This window comes from Chenopodium quinoa, unplaced genomic scaffold, assembly GCF_001683475.1.
Source record: "Chenopodium quinoa cultivar QQ74 unplaced genomic scaffold, ASM168347v1, whole genome shotgun sequence".
In the NCBI taxonomy this organism is placed as follows: domain Eukaryota; kingdom Viridiplantae; phylum Streptophyta; class Magnoliopsida; order Caryophyllales; family Amaranthaceae; genus Chenopodium; species Chenopodium quinoa.
In genome coordinates, this window is record NW_018743510.1 from 2,733,190 (window position 1) to 2,749,660 (window position 16,471).

Sequence of the window (16,471 nt, forward strand, 5' to 3'; positions counted from 1 at the left end):
CCTTCCCAAAGAAAGTAGAATAATACAGTTCTTGCATGGTTTAGGTTCAATGTTCAATCAAACAATTTCGCCTATTTCTAATCATATAAGCACATGCTTTAACATAATCACTTCACATGATCAAACATCTCAACCTAAAATACTAATGCATACAAGAACATGATTATTTCTAACTTATATGCCCAAATTCTTTCCTACCCAAGCTCACCAACATGCTTTTAAAGCTTTTAACACATAATACTTACCTCAATCCTTGCTATCCTGCAAAATGAATAAACTAAAAATATTTTTGACTCTTTTTTTTTTTAAAATTAAAATTTCAAAAATAATTTTTGAAGAAAACCAAAATATTCGGCCACTTATAAAAATAAATTCGGACACCCCAAAAAAAAAATTCAGATGTCCTAATAAAAAATAATTTTGAATTTTTCCAAAATAAAAATAAAAAAAATTTCGGACTTCTAAAAAAATAAATGAATAAATTTTTCCGGTTTCCAAAAATTAAAATAAGTTATAATAACTCACTTTTAAAATAACTTAATTAAATAAGCACTTGGCCAAGTTTAAAACAAAACACTTTAAAATACGTTTTTAGCTTTAGTGGTAATAAAAATCTCAACCAAAGCTCCCAGATACAACTTTGTAACACCTAAGAAATTCCTTTCCTTTAAAATACCCATTTTTTGCCCGTTTTAAAATACGAAACAAGAAAATCTAAGACATTAACGCCACTGTGCAAACGGCTAAGGCAAATATCCCTCACACACAGCGGAAGACTACTTTTAAAACCATTTAAAAACAAGTCAACTTAAAAAGTCAAAAAAAGTCAACCTGCAACTTGGAACCACTGTAGGCCCTTGAAACCCAATCAATATTTAAAACCTTTGCGTTAGTCTCATGACCACAATAAAATAAATATTATTCAAAGCAAATAAAACATATCATATTCCTATGAGAACTAAGCATAATTCGCTCGTCACTCATGCCCTTCATGAATATGCTTCATCACCAGGGCCAAGGTAAAGACAATGCCAAACAAACATACAAACACACAATCAGCAAAGCTGAGTACATAAGCGTAATAAAACACACTAACATGCTTTCATCCTAACATCACACAACTTACCGTGTAGCAACTGTTTACAAGCATACAAAACATCCAACACCTAACTAGACCACTATCAATGTTCATTTAATTTTGATTACACATCAAACGGGTTTCCCACCAAATCCCTGCCTCAAATAAATTGAGGTAAACTACACCGGGAGCTAACCGGGTAGGCAAATGTCACATAAATTGACTGGACGTCCTGCGCATAATAATAATAATAAAAAGGAAAATACAGAGTCCTGTACTCCCAGTAGAAGTTATGGTCAAATATAAAGTCGCATAACTCCCCCATATGTTCATACTCAAGGTATATACGTTCCAAGAGTTTTGGTGTGTAATCTCTTTCACTTTATGTTATTTACATATTATTAGACTCGGTGATGACTCTCAAACCACAGCACAATCAAACATTGTAAATCATTCAAGCAATCAAACATACCGATTTAATTCTTGAATAATTAGTGACCACATAAATTAAATGTTGAGTCCTTTTTAATCTATCTTAGTTTTAAAGACACCTTAAACGCATAATGCGCCGCAAATCCTATCCCTTGGTGTTAGAAACACCTTAAGTGCATATAAGCACCGCAATATAATTTATTCCTATATACCAAGACACTTAAATAGCTCCTTCCTCATGCTTATAGCATCAATAAAAATTATATGAACCATAATAAAATTCCCTTTTCATATTCCAAACCAAACCAAATTAAACATTTAGTTTAATTAAACATGCTCTCTAACATGCCAATAATAAACGTGTGGTTCATAACCAACATGCCGATATAATTAATTCTAATCACCAATTCATCACAAATAATTCATACATCACAAATCATTCACCAATCATCAAATTCCAACCAACACCTATCATGATACTACTTGGAATTAATTAAACAAAGCCTAGCATGCATCTACATATTCAAATAGTTACTAACTACGCGAACGTACCTTGAATATGATCTCAAAATCGCCACGACTAAATAAAATCACTCACTTGAAAGTCTCCTACAAACCAAAATTATAAAGAAGTATTAATACCTCTTTCACAAAAATTTCCAGCAATATATACTCTCTTTAAATCACTCATAAACCCTCTAAAATAATCTGAAATTTTATTTGAAACCCTTACTTTTATTCTCAATAAATGGGTAATTAAAAATCCTTTCAAGAAACCTAATTATAGCTTATATATAAAAATTCCATCATTATTAAAACTTATAAAATTGTTGTAATTTAGTTTAAAAACATTAATTTCAATACTTTTAATCAACCACAATCAAATTCCATCAATAGACATTAATTTAGAAACCTAAGGTTTTCAGTTTGGGGCTTTTTAATTTAAAATCAAATCTGAAAATTAAAATACAGAATACTTATTATTAAACATCCTAGAATCAAAACAAAACCCAAAAACAATAATTAGATTTATGGTAGATTTAATTAGAAATAAAAAATAATAATAATTTTTTTTAACACCACCGGTGCACACAGCCACCATGGCTGGCTGCTGCCGCACTGCCTGGTGGCTGCTGTTGCCCGGTGGTGGATTTTGGTGGTCAGCCGGTGCATGTGGTGGTGTGTGGGTGGTGATTAAATAAATAAATAAATAAATAAAATAAATAGATTAAAGGGGAAGGGGAAAAATTAAGGGGAAAAATAAAATAAGAGGAGAGAGAGAATTTACCTTTGGGTGCACTCCACCTTAGGCATTTGATGGGTATTTATACCCTCTTTCATAACCTCCCACTTACTACCCTTAACAATCCATTTCCTACTCAAACTAGAATTTTGACTTTCTTTAAAACTTTGACTTTTAAATATTATCTTTTATAAAATAATATGCCCCAATATTTCCAAATCACAGATTAAAATATTTTCAGGATTATTAAATAATTAAAAATACACTTTTAATAAAAATCATTCTTTTTAAATTAATGAAAAACCCTAAATAATTCATTTCAAATTATTAAAAATACTTTTAAGAAAATACTTATTTAAATTAAAATACGTATAAAAATAGGGGTATTACAATAAGTCATCGAACAAAACTCTCATCGTCAGGTTCGGAAGAATGAAAAGAACGAGCATCCTCCTTCTTCTTCTTCCCATCAAGGACTTAAGGAAAAACTCAATGCTCCTTAGCCACGGGTAAAATGGATCATTGATGAATACATACCAATAGGAATGATTTATAATGAAGCTTTTGACTATCTTCATGGCCAAGGTCTCATTCATCCCATTGGTCCAATCCAAGATCCAGTACCTGAGAAACAGTCTTCCAATTAGGATCCAAACTCCTATTGCAAATATCATAAAGGCCATGGTCACACCACCAAAAAGTGCTTCACCCTTAAAGATCGCATTCGAGACCTCATTGATTCAAATTGCCTTCATATTTCTCCAAGCAACAAGAAGACCAAGGCTAATAACAATAGCGATAATGGCAAGAGCAGGAAGAACGACAATCCTTTTTCCTCTTCTTCCCATCAAAATAGGAATTACATCAACGACAATGAAATCTGGGCTCTTGACATAGATGCTTTAAACACCAGGGAACCAAAAAGAGAATTCACACCTATTGGAATATCTTGTGATGCCGCTTTCGATCGTCTCCACGATTGGGGCTTAATCAAGCCTATTAAACCCATAGAAAACCCAACGCCAGAAAGGCAATCTTTAAGATGGAATCCCAACTCGTATTGCAAGTACCATCGAAGCAACGTCCACACCACAGATGGATGTTACAGGTTTCAAAACCTCATTCAAGATCTCATTGATGCAAACAAGAGTCCATTCCCTTCAGCAGGCAAGAAGACCGAGTGATGACAAGACAAGGCACAAGGCACCTCGATTTTTAGGATTTTCATGATTTTTTCTTCTCCTTTAAGATTTCCCTTCCCCAATAAGTCTAGCATAGGCACCCTCTATCACCTTTCTTAGACATACTTTATGAGTTGATTTTTATCCTTTTCCACTTTCAATAAAATGAGAATTTATTACCTTGCATATGATCATTGCATTGCCAAAAAAAAAAGAAAAAAAAAAAGAAAATTCATGTCGAGCTAAACACAAGGTATACATATGATTTGAGGCACCCATTGTAGCCACGTCATATCACCTTTACCCCCTTCAATTACATGATCCTTTTTTGATAAACCACTTTGAGCCTCGTCTAATGATAGACCTTTCATTTTTTCAAGCCACATCTACCTAACCTTGGGATGGGATGGTGTGCAAATTTTCAAAGCCAAAAGCTTGAGTGATTAGTCTCAAAATTTTAAATGTTCAAAAAAGCAATAAAAGTGTACAAAAGGGCAAGTGTTCCAATGTCTTTGATATGAACACGTCTTGGATTGCGTCTTTTATCAAGTGCTGGGCACCGTTCCTGAGAAACATGAATGCCAAGTGAGTGATAGACCCCATGATCGGGATTTCCCACACTTATCCAAAGAAAATTTAAATACAAATTTCAAATTCAAAAACAAATAAAAGAGAGTTTAAAAGTGAGAAAACCTAAAGCATACAAATACCAGGATTCAAAATGTAAGGTTGGACACCTTAGGGGCTTATCTTGGGTCTTGAGCCTTTATCCCTTCTTCTTCAACCTTTAGCCTAACCTCGTTATAACCCTTAAAAGACCTCTTTGAGGTGTACACACACTTGTGCGAGGTTCAGCTAAAGCTAGGTTTAGCCTGATTCCTAACGGATATGTAGGCAACCTTACATCGGGGTGCGACCGTAATAAAAATGCGTTCATTCATTCACATTCATGCATGATCATATCAAGGGATCTCCAATTCTCATCCTTATCCAGTTAGAGCTAGACTTGGGGCTTGATCCCTACATCATTAGCCTACCTAGCCTAAGAGTCACCATTATTTAGCTCTTCTCAAAATTTTTTTCCATTCCCTTAGCCTTTGCAGCCTAACCTTAGTGTCACTTTCAAACACATCACAAATACATAACCAAATACTCTTTCCCTTAGGAACCCTTTTTCATGAAATCTTGATACAACCTTAAAGCATGCCTTGTCATCTTAGAATTACTTATTATCATAATCATCATTGCACCAAAAAGTATGAAGTACTTAGCCTCCGCGCCTAAGTTACCTAAATACTTTCATTATTAAGTCATCAATTGAGATAGCCTAGGGTGCTATAATCCTTGCACCACAACATCAACGCATACACTTGATTAAGCTCATTCAACATGCTTCATTACTCGATCCATTATTTTCATCTCTTCTCTTCATCTTGAGGAAGTTCAACAACTTCATTTTTCACCAACACTTTACCTTCATCCATTTTCACGTCTTTATTTTTGGGAGAAAGTCGGTACCCTCCACAAAAATGACGGAAATTTTTTGCTTATCTGCATTTTCGAGTTGCACAAGCACAATCACCACATTGAGTTGAGTTTACACACACGAGTCATGCACATTGAGTTATGTTATTTCACCACATCATCACATCGAGTCGAGTTGAGTACATTGAGTCACTAAATGAGTCAAGTAACACCAAACCTTGGGTCAACCCCAAGAAAACCACCAGCAAAGTCCATTGGCATTATTTGATTTTACAGAATACAACAAATCATCGATGCTTCTGTTCACAGTCAATCGAGCAATCTCACCAAATCATCGAAACTCCTATTCGCAGCCAATCGAACACTCTCACCATTTACCTTTCAAATCTCTTTTGTTTAAAGATGTGTGGACATTCTTTTTAAAGCTCTTTTGGGCTTTCCTTTCAAAGCTCTTGTGTTCAGAGACGTGTGGACATTTCGTTCAATGCTCTTGTGTTTAGAGACGCGTGGACATTTCACTCAAAGCTCTTGTGTTCAGAGACGCGTGGACATTTCATTCAAAGCTCTTAAGTTAAGAGACGCGTGGACATTTCATCCAAAGATCTTGTGTTCACAGACGCGTGGACATTTCATTCAAAGCACTTTTTCTTAGAAACATGTGGGCATCCTTTTCAAAGCTCTTTTAATCAAAGACGCGTGGACAATCCCTTCTAAAGCTCTCTTGTTCAAAGACAAGTGAATATTTCATCAAAGCTCTTTTGTTTAGAGATGCATGAACATTCCTCTAAAGTCCTTTTGTTCAGAGACGAGTGGACACCGACAGGGCTCCTTGAGAATATGAACGTTGTCAAACGAAACAACTTTGATTCAATAAAATTGATGTCACCCAGAGATGTGTGCTCGGTAAACCCAGATACGCATTTCTTAACTCCTTTATTTGTAGAACTGACACTTTGTTCAGGTATCAGTGTTAAAAAGGATGATTTAGGATCGCAGAACGTTTTGAATCATTCTTCGTCCTTAGCGACTTACTTTGACTTTTGTTTTCAAAACTTACGTTTCTCCAAACTCAGTCAAAGTGGGGGCTTCTGTAGACACCTGATTGTGTCTCCCCAAAAACCAAACCCAGTGATGAGTACCTTTCGCGTCTTTGATCATCAAGTTAGGTGAAGAGCTGAAGAGTCTTGTGAATTTCCCTTTAGCCTTAACCATTTCTAACCTTACCTAAAGTGTTTTAACCAAAATCAATTATTTCGTGTTTTTAAACCCAAAATCATTCATTTTGTGTCCTTAAAATCATTCATTTCGTGTCCAAACCATAAAAACGTCCAAACCAGTCTATTTTGGTCCGTAATCCAGGTCCAATTATTGTGTAGTTGGAAGGGGCTTGAAAAGTTCTTTCCAACGATATACTATAAGCCAAAATCCAACTTATAATGAAGACATTATGGCCAAAATACTAAACTAGGCCCAAATCGAGCGTTACCTACGACCCAATGACTATGTGGAGGGTAAAGGTGGGCATGGGTCGGGTTGGCCCATAGGCGGCCCGGCACGGCATGACCTGCTAGCTAGCTCGGCCTGGCACGGTGGTCGCCGGGCGTGCAGTGGGCCGTGCCACGTACAGGGTATTGATTTTTCTGGCACGGCCCAGTACGAGCCCGTTCTTGGCCCGCTGTGCTGGCCCGCAGGCACGGCCATAAACGACTATAATGCCGTTGCTCCAATGGCCATAAATGACCATTTTTTTTTCCAAATTCTTTCCCAAATTCCCTATAAATACCCAATTCCATTCACTTCCCAAATCACAAATTCACAATCTTCTTCTCTTAATATCTTATATTCTATAATAATCCTTAATATCTTATATTCTCTAATAATTATCTTAAATTCTCTAAGTATTATTTCTTAATATCGAATCAGTGGAAAGCGTTCAAGCACATAAGATCTGAACTAATCTTTAATTTATTATTGTTGTTATTGTTATTATTACATTTATTGTTGTTATTGTTATTGTTATAATTGTTGTTCTTAATTATTATTACTGTTATTATATTGTTAAAATTGTTGTTATTAATTATGAAAAATTTCTTTAAATAATACGACCTTTAGCCCGTCCGCTAAAAATAAGTCCACCTTTTGTTTATCCCAGAATAATACCACCTTTGGGGGGTGTCCACTTTAAACAAGTCATGACCTGTTGTTGACTTGATTAATAGGTATGTGAGACACGTGTCAATGTTTGATTGGGTTAAAAAAATTAATTTGTTTTTTTTATTTAATATTTTAATTTTTAATAGGTAATTATTATTATTATTATTATTATTATTATTATTATTATTATTAATATTATTTTTGTTAAAAAAAAAAACTCCAAGGATGGGTTTTTGGTGGTTTTGCGGGAAGGGAGGGTTATGGGGAAGGGAGTTCGGTGGTTTTGCGCCAGGGAAGGGGAAGTGAGTTCGGTGGTCAGCCACCGGAGCAGCAGCCCACAACGCCAGCCAGAACATTTCCGGCCGACGCACGAGCCCACGACGCCGCCAGCCAGAACGTTCCCGGTCAGCGCACGACATCTTCAGCAACTTCAACCACTAATGTTGTTGCTGCTGCCCTTCCCCGAAAAAGCCCTTAATCTGATGGTGGTAGTCGCAGCCAGGCCGAAAACCCACCATGACCACCATCTGCCTTTATCGTTGTAACAATTGCACGACCACCTACCGGAACTCAGAGTTTGAAAACCGTGCAACAGGCTGGTGGATGGTGGAGGAGTTGTTTTTTTTTTAAAAGAAAATTTTTAAAAATATTTTAATTGTTAATGAACCATAATTAAAGTTGTTGTTAATAGTTAATTACAGTGTTAAACGAAATTATTTAAAAGAAAAAAAATATTAACCAGTTATTCAGGTTGTAGGTAAAATGACTTGTTTAAAGCGGACACCCCCCAAAGGTGGTATTATTCTGGGATAATCAAAACGTCGACTTGTTTTTAGCGGACGGGCTAAAGGTCGTATTATTTAAAGCAATTTTTCCTATTAATTATTATTATTGTTAATTAGTTATTATTAAAATTATTATTGTTAATTATGGCATCGAACAACCCATCATCTAAGAGGAAGGGGAAAGCCCGACTTGTCCGTGGTAGTAATTCTAGGGAATCACCTAATCCAACGAGCCCCCAAATTCCGAGTCCGGCCATTCCAACCAATGACCCCGGTAACGTCCCCCTAGGCTTTGACCAATTTAGGCACGATGGTACTTCCGGTTTTCAACCTTATAACATGAATAATATGCCCGGATTTCCACCACCAAACCAATTTCCACAATTTGGTCAATTCCCAACAAATATCTTTGACCCACAAAATTTTTATTCTAGCCAAGGTAGCCAACAAGATACCCTAAATGCCTCCGGTTCTACTACTAACCAACAAATCCCCGATTCTACAAACACCCAATTCCCAAACACACATGAGGAATGGTTAACCGAAAGTGAGATGGTACATATCAAAAGCCGCAAAAGTGAGATATGGCGTTATTTCCTCCTAAGTAGAGACCAAACAAGAGCAAAATGTAAAACATGTGGTCATTCATTCTCGGAAAAATCCAAATCGGGGACGGGACACTTAAGTAGACACATGAGAAGTTATGCAAAACCAGCTAATGATCCAACCCAGCCAAAAATTTCCCAATTCCATCCACGCGGCTTTACCTACAACTATTAGAGGGATAGGGATGAACTAGGGAAAATGATAGTACACGCCGAACAACCTTTTCTTTTCTCCGAAAGTGACCCATTTAACACTTACATTAACAAAGCATTATGACCCCAACATAAAAGAATATCTAGGAAAACCATTCGTTCCGCCGCCATGAAAAACTTCCTAGAGTACAAAATGCGGTTACAAGACGAATTGAGTAAACTTAACTGTAGAGTGTCTTTGACTGCCTATTCTTGGGACAGTGGTTATAAATATCACTATTTATGTGTGACTTGCTATTGGGTAGATGATCAATGGTTGTTACAAAAAACGAATAATCCATTTCAAAATGCTGGAATACCCCCACACCGGTATTAACATTGCTCACCATTTAATGGAAGCAATAAATGAATACAACCTTCGAGAAAAAATCATGTATATGACATTTGAACAATGTAACCGCAATGACATATACTGCTAATTATGTCAAATAAAACTTGACCGATGTAATATTAGATGGTGATGCACTTCATACTAGATGTGTTTGCCATGTTCTTAACTTGTGTGTACAAGATGGAATTAGAGAAATTGATCCATACTACACCAAAATTAGAGATGCTATTATGTCTATTAATAGCTCAAACATGAGATACCAAGAATGGAAGAGTTTTCTAAGACAACAAAAGATAAGGGCAATAAAAATCAAAACCAATTGTCCAACTAGGTGGAATTCCACCTATGACATGTTAACCAAGGCAATTGAGTACAAGAATCCGTTGACAATTATTTACAACCAAAAATTTCCAAACAATGTTATATATTAGGATGATTGGGATAAATGTGAACGATGTATGCAATTTTTACAGTTATTATATAACATGACGTATTGTTTTTCTTCTGTTTATAATCCTTGTGCTCAAAACTTTCTTTCAAATGCATGTTTACTCGCCCAACTTTTCGCTGATCATCGCAACCAAAGTGATTATGATCAGTATCTTCCAGCACTGCAAACAAAATGGCGTAAATATTATAGTGAAATTCATTTCCAGCACTGGTATCCAAGTCTCCTGCGTTGCCTTCGAACAAGCTTTCAGCGCATCCGGGAGGGTTTTAGACGATAGAAGAACAACTCTAAAACCTGAAACACTTGAAATGTGCGTGTGTTTCAAAGATTGGTTGGATGCGGAAAATCGCTCACAAGACCGTTGTTACGACGACAACGACAACGATGAAGGAACCTCCACTTTCTACCGTTCGGGTTCGGCTAGTTCCCAATATATGCAACTAGCCGATGACCTTGAAGTCGAAGACGAAGGCACATAAGAAGTAGAAGAAGAAGAAGAAGAAGAAGAAGAAGAAGAAGAAGAAGAAGAAGAAGAAGAAGAAGAAGTAGAATAGACAATTTTTGTATATTGTACGATTTTTATCATTATCAATATTATCATTTTTCGATTTTTATCATTATCCAATTTTTGTTTAATATCCTTGTACGATTTTTATCATTATTATCATTGTACAATTTTTTCAAGTAATAATAATATGAAGTATGCATTATTCACATCCAAAGTCCAATTTGCCTTTTTTTTTCCTGTTAAGTTATAATTTGTAAATTAATATAACAAAAATAAAATTATAATAATTAATAATTAATAATTAATAATAAAAAAGTAAATATAATAAATTATAAACATTAAACTATAAATTAATAGTGTAAACTAAATATATAAATTTAAATATTAAATATAAAAAATAATAAAACATAAATATGAAACTTAATTTATTTTAGAAAAATAATAATATAAGATTATAAGTTATAAACTATTAACAAATAAATAAATAAATAAATAAAAGGAAGGAAAGGCAGTAGCCTAGCAGGCTAGCCCGCCAGGCCAGCAGCAGGCCAGGCCAACAGGCCAGCCTGACACGAGCCCACCTGGCACGTAGGCTGTGCCGTGCCGTGGGGTTACCTGCGAATTTGGGTGGCACAACACGGCACGCCTACTCCAGCACGGTGGCACGGCACGGCACGGCCCGCCAGAGACTGTGGCCCGCCAGGCATGGCCCGCGGCGACACGGCACGACACGATGCACACCTTTAGTGGAGGGTCCATTAACCTTAACCTCATTCCTAATCCAATTAGGATTCATTATAAGCTTCTAGAATCCTCTAGAAGTTTCTAATTTATCCTGTTTTCGAAAAGATAAAGATTTAAGAATTTTACTTTGGGTAAAACATTTGTTTTTAATGATTTTAATCCCAGTCAAACTAAAATACGTACTAAAATTCGATTAGCCCAATTCTATTGGAGGTCGGATTCCGTACGAATTCAATCTTTTTGAAAATCATCGTTGCGCGACAGTGCCATTGGGCCGTGATGAAATCTGTTTTACTTTGATTTGATTTCTGATTCTTTTCTGACCCTTCGCCCTCTTTTTTTCTTTATAAATAGAGGTCGTTTCACCCCCTATTGATTCACCAACAATCATCGTCTAATCCTCTCTCTAAGCTGTAAGCTTATTCTCTCTCCTTCTTTATTTCTAGCCTTAGCCTAAACAAATCCCAATACCTTCTTGGTATTCTCTTCAATCACACACCATACTTCCTTCACGAGATTTGAATACTCCTAGCCATCCTCGACGTTGCCTTCGACCTCAACGTGAAAGGTTGATAGTTCTGAGGGTTTGGTCCCAAATCTATATTTCAATTCATATTTGATTTATTTGTTAGGTTTAATCTTTCTTGAAGTTACTAACGTGTGTATTGTTTTGATAGAAGAGGTACAAGGCATCGAAGTAAGTAATTCGATTACTTAGTTATTCTTTTGATGTAGAAATCATGCTTAGAATATTATTTTAATTCCTAGTATCATGTTAGGATGTTTTTATGATTTCTAGTATCATGTTAGGATGCTTTTTTAATTCCTAGTATCATGTTAGGATGTTTTAATGATTTCTAGTATCATGTTTAGGATAATGCTTTGATTATGATTTTTGTTATTGACATGCTAGGGTTTGTTATTAATCCGTTTAATATCATGTCTAGGGTCTTGCTAATCATGTTTTAATCATGTTATGATGTTATTATTATGATGATGATTGTTGTGTCAATTATACGTTGTTTGATTATTCATGATTTATTGTTATTGCTTGATCACGCCCCTTTTTGCAGGTTTAAAGGGAATTTGTATTTGAAATTACGCTTAATAAGATAATTAATAATTTATTTTAGGCTAATATGGTTTTAATTCAAGTGATCGCCAATAATAGATTTGATTGTGCATTAATAATCAACCAACGTAGATTAAACAAGTTTAGGGTTAATTTATTGTAGGTATGTTGATCGGAAAGTGCACATGAATATCATAAGAATTAAGTAGAGGCCGATTTAGTGCGGGTTCATTCTCTTTTAGGTTGGATTCGTACCATCATCCTAGAATATCAAATCATGGTTTCGGACCGCTATGGAGTTAGCGAACTTCGTGATCGTGAATGGGGTGTAACCTTTGCACCTGTGAACGGTTTACAAGTTCCTTAAAATTTTTTGCGACTCTTTTATCTCTATCTTCCTTCCCTTTGGACGCCACCATGCCTAAAAGCATGATCACAGTGGGGCTCTAGGTTGGGTTTGAAAAATTTCCTACAACGACGTGTTTAAGGCCATCCAACGGCCTACAGCTTGATAGTGAGTTTTGCTGATGTAGTTAGTGCGGCTTAACTGTATTTTAAAAAAATTTGTGCTCCACATTTGGTGTGAAGAAGCTGTTGGCGATGTAATTACTAAAAACACCTAATTGTGTCTACCCAAAAACCAAACCCAGCGATGAGTACCTGTCACGTCTTTGATTAACGAGTTCGATAAAGAGTTGAACAATCTCGCGAAGTTTCCCTAAGCCTTAACCATGTTCCTAATCTTACCAAAAATGTTTTAATTCATTTCGTGTCTTTAGACGCAAAATAGTTCATTTTGTGTCCTTAAAATCATTCATTTCGTGCCCAATTTATAAAAACGTCCAAACCAGATTATTGTGGTCCATGTTCCCAGTCCAATTATTGTTTAGTTGGAACCAGCAAGACATAGTATAAACATTGGTTCATGTTCTTACTTAGAGATAAATGAAGATCCAAATAATCCTATTATTGAAAAAACAAAGGTAATTAGATATAAGACCAAAAATGTGAGTGAACCAGTATATGAAAATGAAGTTAATATGCAAATAGAAGCGTATAATGAAATATCTAGTACTAATTTAAATAGCATTTATATTCCGATTGATATATGCATTGAAAATTATAATAAATATAATTATGTGCATACATTGATAGTGGTTATTCTACATGTTTTGGAAAAAGATCATTATTTCCAGAATTCTTGTGGAAAATACTAAAAGTCATACGCAGGTAAGAATTTCTAATAATAGTGTTATGATGCATCCGGAAATAATAGAAGAATTGCCAATAGAAATTAGAGGTGTTCAATGTGTTATTCCTATTTTATGGGCAACTAATCAACCTATTCATGATATGATAATAGGAATTAAATTTTAAAGACTATACTCTCCATGCACTCAAATTATTGATCAAATTATCTTTACTATTGATGGTCATTCTGTTCCTATACAGAAAATAACTAAAGCCTATACTCATCAGACTATGGAATTTACGCGCAGCCAGCGTGTTGATAAGGTTACACCTACACAACGAGAGGTTGCACTTAGAATTTCTGATTGTGAATCATCATTAATAAATCAGATAATTAAGCAGCAAGAAAAATTATGTGAAAAAACTATATTCAACAAATCCATTAGAACATTGGGAAAAGGATAAAGCATTTGCTAAGATAACTCTAACAAACTCGAATAAGATTATTAGGGTAAGACAAATGGTTTATACCTACCAAGATGAACAAATAAAAGAATTATTGAATAAGAAAATAATCAGGAATAGCAAGAGTCCTCATAATAGTCCATCATTTATGGTAAGGAATCATGCAGAAGAAAAATGAGGTAAAGCTAGAATGGTCATTAATTATAAACAGCTAAATGATAATATTGTGTTTGATGGCTATTACATTCCTAACAAAACTGTGTTATTTAGTAGAAGACAAAGAGCCACATGGTTTTCTAAAATGGATTGTAAAAGTGGTTATTGGCAAATTAAAATGGAAGAATAAAGAATTCCATTAACTGCATTCAGTGCCCCTCAAGGAAACTACGAGTGGCTAGTAATGCCTTTTGGATTAAAAAATGCCCCCATAAATATTTCAAATAAGAATGGATAACATCTTTAGGGAACTTAATCATTTTTGTTTGGTCTATATAGATGATATATTAATCTTCTCAAAAGATTTAGAGCAACATAAGGATGGTCTCAAAGAAGTAACTAAAAAGTGTGCTGAACATGGAATAATCCTTGGAAAAGATAAATGTGCTATGCTAAACAGGAAATTGAATTTCTAGGTTTAGTTATTAAAGCATGACAAATCATTTTGCAAAAACATATTCTCGAAAAGATTGAAAAATTCCCTGATGAAATTGAAGATAGAAAATAACTAGAAAGGTTTGTAGGGTGTTTAACCTATGCTTCTGATTTCATAAAAAAATCTTGCCCTGTTAAAGAAACCATTACACCAAAAACTCAAGAAATAAATAATTTGGAACTAGAAGAAAAGTGATTCCAAAATAGTTCAAAATTTAAAAGCTATGTGTAAAGATTTTCCTGTACTAACACTTCTTACTAGTGAAGATGATTTAATCCTTGAAACAGATGCTAGTAATGAGCACTGGAGTGTTGTGTTAAAAATAAAAGAAGGAGAAAGACTTTGCAGATACAGCAGTAGAAGTTTTAATAAAGCTGAGTTAAATTATCCTACAATGCAAAAGGAAATCCTTGCAGTCATTAGAGGGATCGAGAAGTTCTTAATCTTCTTAGCCTCTGAACAGTTCTTAATGAGAACAGATTGCAAAGGCATACTTGGTTTTGTTAATAAGAATTTGTCTAATATGCAAGCGCAAGGGAGACTCTTACGTTAGCAATTATGGCTTAACCAATTTTCGTTAACTGTTGAACATATTAAGGGATCAAAGAATTCTTTGGTAGACAGCTTGACCAGAGAATTAGCCAATGTCGAAGAAGCTCAAGACAACACAAAAACCTCCTTCACACCAAATTCAAAAGATGGATGCAAAGAGAAAAGCTCTCATTGATGAAACAGAAAAAGCAATGGAGCGGGTTTCACCCTCCATTTAGTTCTAATACATGGCTTGATCATTTCAACAAAACAGAGATCACGAGATGGATTAATTAAGGGTTGCCATAGAGCAGTCCAAACACTCCTGATGTTTGAAGTAACGATTATGTTATTTCAACTCATTCCTGATTAATAAAATGTAATACAACAGTTGTAGCACTAAATGAGATGAGAGAATATTTTATAGATGACATAAACCATACCAAGTCAATCTACAAATATTTAGAAGATGTTGAAAGTGGAAAGTTTCTATCGTTTGAAAGCCATGAGTATCTGTTTGAAGCTTTCATGACATGGGATGAATCATATGCTGCCAAATGTGTCCTAGACCTAGGTATAGAAGAAGATAACCCCCATGTATATAAACTATGAAGACAGTAAAGACAGTGAAGGTGGTATATAGGACCTGATGATGGATGAAATAGGGGAATTCTGAGCCCCACCAAAGCTATCAACATAGCTTTATAATGTAGCCATGTTTTAAATACCAGTGTTTTGTTTTCTCTTAGAAAGTATCTTTAGAAAAGCAGTGGACTACAACCACTTGTTAAGTCATGAATTATTGTAAGCCATAATGAGTGTCGGTGAATTATGTAAGCCTTCCCCTATATAAAGAGCATTAGGAAAAGAGTGAAGGGTAGAGTTGAAGGAGTTAGCTAGAGAATTTTCTAAAACCATTAGAGAGTCCTCTAGAGAAAAATCCTCACCTTAAGAGACAAATTGGTTCTCCATCTCTCTTAAAGTAGAGAAAAACTCTAGTTCAGTTCATGTATGTTTAAGCTTTTAGTTTTTTTGTTGTAAGATATGAGTGTTGTAATCTTTCCTTATTAAATAAAAAGGTTTCTTTCAAGAGGGAACGTTATCCTCTCGAACCTTATATCTCAAATGAATTACTTTTTTGTTTAAAAGTTCATCAGAAACATAATATAACTTGTTTAAGTAGAGATTACGGTCTAATTAAGGTAGGAAACGAATTAGATCTATGCGATCCTAATCTAAGAAAGGCAGGGTTGGGGTTAGCTACCTTGGTAAAGCCAGAAGCTGAAGAACACCGGAGGTTCCATTGCCAACTAAGTTCAGGTATTGGTCAAAACTTTCTAATTAAACAGC